Source organism: Leptonychotes weddellii, chromosome 3, assembly GCF_054177405.1.
Source record: "Leptonychotes weddellii isolate Sample4059 chromosome 3, ASM5417740v2, whole genome shotgun sequence".
Lineage (NCBI taxonomy): Eukaryota > Metazoa > Chordata > Mammalia > Carnivora > Phocidae > Leptonychotes > Leptonychotes weddellii.
Window position 1 is genome coordinate 79,419,230 of NC_138371.1, and position 6,340 is coordinate 79,425,569.

Sequence of the window (6,340 nt, forward strand, 5' to 3'; positions counted from 1 at the left end):
AGACTGTCTTTTTTTCCATTGGATATTTTTTCCTGATTTGTCAAAGATTAGTTGACCATAGGGTTGAGGGTCCATTTCTGGAGTCTCTATTCTGTTCCATTGGTCTATGTGTCTGTTTTTGTGCCAACCATGCTGCCTTGGTGATCACAGCTTTGTAATATAGCTTAAAGTCAGGCAACTTGTTGCCCCTGGCTTTGTTTTTCTTTTTCATCATTCTGTTGGCAATTAGGGGTCTTTTTCTGGTTCCATACAAATTTTAGGATTTTTTGTTCCAGCTCTTTGAAAAATGCCAGTGGTATTTTAATAGGGATGGCACTGAAAGTGTAAATTGCTCTGGGGAAGATAGATATTTTAACAATGTTTATTCTTCCAATCCATGAGCATGGAATATTTTTCCATCTTTTTGTGTCTTCCTCAATTTCTTTCATAGGTGTTCTGTGGTTTCTGGAGTATAGATCCTTTATCTCTTTAGTTAGTTTTATTCCTAGGTATTTTATGGTTTTTATTGCTATTGTGGATGGAATTGATTCCTTAATTTCTCTTTCTACAGTTACATTGTTAGTGTATAGAAAGGCAACTGATTTCTGTGCATTGATTTTGTATCCTGCCACACTGCTGAATTGCTGTATGAGTTCTAGTAATTTGGGGGTGGAGTCTTTGGGGTTTTCCACATAAAGTATCATGTCATCTGTGAGGAGGGAGAGTTTGACTTCTTCTTTGCCAGTTTGGATGCCTTTTATTTCTTTTTTTTTGTCTGATTGCTGAGGCTAGGACTTCTGGTACTATGTTGAACAGTAGTGGTGAGAGTGGGCATCCCTGTCGTGTTCCTGATCTTAAGGGAAAAGCTTTTAGCTTTTCTCCATTCATAATGATATTCGCTGTGGGCTTTTCAAAGATGGTTTTTATGATATTGAGGAATGTTCCCTCTATCCCTATACTCTGAAGAGTTTTAATCAGGAATGGATGTTGCATTTTATCAAATGCTTTTTCTGAATCAATTGAGAGGATCATATGGTTCTTGTCTTTTCTTTTATTGATGTGCTTTACCAAGTTGATTAATTTGCAAATGTTGGACCACCCTTGCATCCAGGCATAAAACCCACTTGGTCGTGGTGAATAATCCTTTTAATGTACTGTTGGAGCCTATTAGCTAGAATCTTGTTGAGTATTTTGGCATCCATGTTCATCAGGGATATTGGTTTTTAATTCTCCTTTTTGATGGGATCTTTGCCTGGTTTTGGGATCAGAGTAATGCGGGCCTCATAGAAGAAGTTTGTAAGTTTCCTTTCTGTTTTTATTTTTTGGAACAGCTTCAGGAGAATAGGTATTATTTCTTCTTTAAATGTTTGGTAGAATTACCCTGGGAAGCCATCTGGCCCTGGACTTTTGTTTTTTGGGAAGTTTTTGATTACTGCTTCAATTTTGTTACTGGTTATTGGTCTATTCAGATTGTCTATTTCTTCCTGTTTCAGTCTTGGTAGTTTGTAAGTTTCCAGGAAGGCATCCATTTCTTCCAGGTTGCTTAATTTGTTGGCATACAGTTGCTGGTAATAATTTCTAGTAATTATTTCTATTTCCTTGGTGTTAGTCGTGATCTCTCCCCTCTCATTCATAATTTTATTAATTTGGGTCCTTTCTCATTTCTTTTGGATAAGTTTGGCCAGTGGTTTATCAATCTTATTAATTCTTTCAAAGAATTAGCTTCTAGTTTCATTGATCTGTTCAACTGTTTTTCTGGTTTCTATTTCATTGATCTCTGCTCCAATTTTTAATATTTCTCTTCTCTGCTTGGTTTAGGTTTTATTTGCTGTTCTTTCTCCAGCTCCTTTAGGTGTAGGGTTAGCTTGTACATTAGGGAGTTTTCTAATTTTTTTTTTTTTAAAGACTTTATTTATTTGTTTGACAGAGAGAGAGATAGCCAGAGAGGGAACACAAGCAGGGGGAGTGGGAGAGGGAGAAGCAGGCCTCCCGCTGAGCAGGGAGCCTGATGCGGGGCTCGATCCCAGGACCCTGGGATCATGACCTGAGCCGAAGGCAGACGCTTAACGACTGAGCCACCCAGGCGCCCCGAGTTTTCTAATTTTTTGAGAGAGGCTTGGACGGCTATGTATTTCCCCCTTAGGACTGACTTTGCAGTATCCCGAAAGTTTTGGACTGATGTGTTTTCATTCTCATTGGTTTCCATTAATTGTTTAAGTTCTTCTTTAATTTTCTGGTTGACCCATTCATTCTTTAGCAGGATGATCTTTAACTTCCAAGTGTTTTAATTCCTTCCAATTTTTTTCTTGTGATTGAGTTCCAGTTTCAAGGCATTGTGGTCTGATATCATGCAGGGAATAATCCCAGTCTTTTGGTATTAGCTGAGACCTGATTTGTGACCAGTATGTGGTCTATTTTGGAGAAAGTTCCATGTGCATTTGAGAAGAATGAGTATCCTGTTGTTTTAGGGTGGAATGTTTGGTATATACTAAGTCCATCTGGTACAATGTGTCATTTAAAGCTTTTGTTTCTTTGTTGATCTTATGTTTAGATGATCTGTCCAGTGCTGAGAGTGGAGTATTAGAATCTCCTACTATTAATGTACTATTGTCAATCTGATTTTTTATTTTGGTTAACAGCTAGCTTATGTATTTGGCTGCTCCCATGTTGGGGGCATAGATATTTACAATTGTTAGATTTCCTTGTTGGATAGACCATTTAAGAATGATATAGTGTCCCTCTGGATCTGTTATTATAGTCTTTGGTTTAAATTCTAATTTGTCTGATATAAGAATTGCTACCCCAGCTTTCTTTTGAGGTCCGTTGACATGGAAAATAGTTCTCCATCCCCTCACTTTCAGTCTGGAGGTATCTTTAGGTTCAAAATGTCTCTTGTAGACAGCATATGGATGGATCCTGTCTTTGTTTCCAATCTGCAACCCTGTGCCATTTCATGGGAGCATTTAGGCCATTCACATTGAGGGTTACTACTGAAAGACATGTGCTAATTGCCATCCTATTGTCTGTACAGTCCCTGTTTCTATGGATTGTCTCTGTAAACTTCTGGTCCATATTACTCTTGAGATCTTTCTTCTTTTATAAAATCCCCCTTAGTATTTCTTGCAGGGCTGGCTTGGTGGTCACATATTCTTTCAGTTTCTGCTGGTCCTGGAAACTCTTTATCTCTCCATCCATTCTGAATGACAGTCTTGCCAGTTAGAGTATTCTTGTTCTTCTCATTTAGTACACTGAATATGTCTTGCCAGCCCTTTCTGGCTTGCCAGGTCTCTGTGGACAGGTCTGATGTTATTCTGATGTTCCTCCCTCTGTATGTAAGGAATCTCTTCCCCCTGACTGCCCTTAGATGGCTTTCTTGGTTCTAAGATTTGCGAGTTTCACTATTACATGCTGGGAGGTTGGTCTGTTCTCCTTGATCTTGGGAGGGGTCCTCTCTGCCTCCAGGACACAAATGCTTGTTTCATTCCCCAGATTAGGTAAGTTCTCAGCTACAGTTTGCTCAAATGTGTCTTCTAGTCCTCTCTTTCTCTCTCTCCACCCTCTCAGGGATCCCAATAATTCTGACACTGGAATGTTTCATGGCTTTGTTGATTTCTCTAAGTTGGTTCTCATGGATTTTAAGTTGTTTGTTCCAGGCCTCCTCCTGTTCCTTCCTATCAGTTTATCTTCTAGATCACAAATTCATTTTTCTGCCTCATTTACCATAGCAGTTAGAAAATCTAGTTTATACTGCATCTAATTTATAGCATTTTTAAGTTTGGCCTGATTAGTTCTCATTTCTGCCCTTAGAGATTCTATGTTGCCATTAGTGGTTTACTCAAGCCTAGCTATTGTCTTCATAATTGTTACCCTGAAGTCTATTTCAGACATCTTGCTTATATCCATATCTATTAGGTCTGTGGGAGAGACCATTGTCTCTGGTTCTTTTCTTTGTTGGGAGTTCCTCCTCCTAGTCATTCTGTTGAGGGGTGGTTGAGGGGATGTATGGTGGAAAATATCAACCACAACCCAGGTAAAGTGCACTCTGGGAAAGTTTGGAGTGATCAGAAGCCACCACCAAAAAACCCCAGCCAAAATGAAACCCAAGAATAAGATTTATGAAGTTAAAAAAAAAGGAGGGGCTGAGGAAAAGGGGGGCTATAATCTCTCAATGTGGGTAAGGTAGGGTGTTTCAGTTCTTACTGGGTGTATTTGTTTTCTTTGTTAGAGAACACTACTTCCCAGAGTTACAGGAAAATTAAAACTGGTATATATATATAAAGGTAGTATTGAATAGGGAAAAAAGGACTACATTGAAGCTTATACATATATATATGTGTGTATATATATATATGTATATATGTATATATATGTATATATGTATATATATGTGTATATATATGTATATATATGTATGTGTATATATATATATAAAGAAAAAGAAAAAAGTATAGGTGTTAAAAAGTACAAGTTAAAAAGTTACTATGGAATATGTTGTGTCAAACATCTAGTTGAAATGATAAGTAGGTAAAAAGAAAAAACAGAAGAAACATGAGAAAGAATTTAAAAAAAAAAAAGGTTGTATCTAAGAAATACACAGGCCCTGAGGCAACACCAGGAGCACAGTATACTATTTTCCCCTGGTTTTGGGGTTTTACAGTTTTATGGGGACCCGTGGGTTGTGGTCCTCTTGTTCTTCCCGCTTGTCTTCTGGGGGAGGGGTCTGCCATGTTGTTTTTCAGTCTATCCTGCTTGGGCAGAGTTGCCCTGCCCCCTATTAAGGGGCTGGGCTCCGTGGAAACCAGTTTTTTGAGCTTTTGTTCTCTGGCAGGTTTTGTTCTACTTTTCGGAGGGTCAGAGCAAAGGAAAATGTCTGCACCCAGTCCTCCGCCCCAGGGGAGAGAAGTCACAGTCTGCTCCTCTCTGAATCCTCCAGAACACACGGTCTCCCCCTCTGTAAGCCCCACTGAAAATTGAAGCCTCCCATAGGCAGTGCGAGACCCCAGCGATCACCTCAGCGGTGGACCCTGGCCCCCACTTGTCTTTGGCCCCTGTGCCACCAAAACCGTGATTGATCCCAGACTGGGTGGGTTCAGGCTGCAGCAGCCACGGGCCCCTGGGTCCGGCATTTGCCCCTTAAGCTCCTGGATTCTGTTTGAGTGCTGTTATCAGGCCCTTCCCCACCTGCCACCACTGCTCTACAAGCTATTGCTGGTCCCCAGGCACACAATGCTTTTGCACTGGGGTATTACTTTCCAGTCGCTAGCTTCTGGTGGCTCCCTCCCCCTTCTGTTTATCCTCTGATATCTGTCCACGCAATCACAACTCCACCCTTCGTAGCTCTCCACTGATGGTCTGATCCTCTGCCCTCTTAGAGATCCAGACTATAATCTTACATGTCACACTGATTTCATGGGTAGTCAGAGTGGCTTGGTAGATATCTAGCTAAATTCAGGGGACAGGTTGAAACAGAGTCCCCCACTCCTCCGCCATCTTGCCCCTTATACCCTAGTCTAGATTTTTAAGTCAATGGCAAAATGAGGGAAAGAAATAGGAACAAAAGATACATAGAAAGTTTTTCATTATTTTCCTCCATGTTTGGTGAAATATGGCTTTTCCATGATCATGCCAGGCCAACACATTCCCCCAGATCCACTGATCACTTAAAACACACATACACACACACACAAATACTGATCCATGACAGGAAAATAGTGTTTTTATAAATCATATACATCTCTGAATGATTTATTAAATTTTACTTTTTTAGAGCAAAGTTAGGAATTCTACCTGAACCAAACTTACATATTAGAAAATATTTTAAATTTAATCTAGTGGGGTGGGGGTGGGTGGGGGAAGCATTTGTAACAGGTATGTGCATTTTGATTATTGATTTATGTAGTTAGGAAATTCTCTGAGTGGGAGTGGGGTAGACTTCCACTGCATAAGGACATTTTTTTCTAATTTAAGAAAGATAAAAATGGATGAGCCAATTTATAAAAGTTCTGGTAAACTTTAATAGAAATGCTGGTGTAGGGCGCCTGGGTGGCTCAGTTGGTTAAGCGACTGCCTTCGGCTCAGGTCATGATCCTGGAGTCCGGGGATCGAGTCCCGCATCGGGCTCCCTGCTCAGCGGGGAGTCTGCTTCTCCCTCTGATCCTCCCCCTCTCATGCTCTCTCTCTCTCTCTCTCATTCTCGCTCTCAAATAAATAAATAAAATCTTTAAAAAAAAAAAAAGAAATGCTGGTGTAATTTTAGAGAAAAAAAATAGATTATCTGCAAAATTAAAACTCAATGCTAAACAGACTGAAAATATAAAAGAGATAATTGAGTTTAAATATAAAGAATAGCATAGCAAAATGC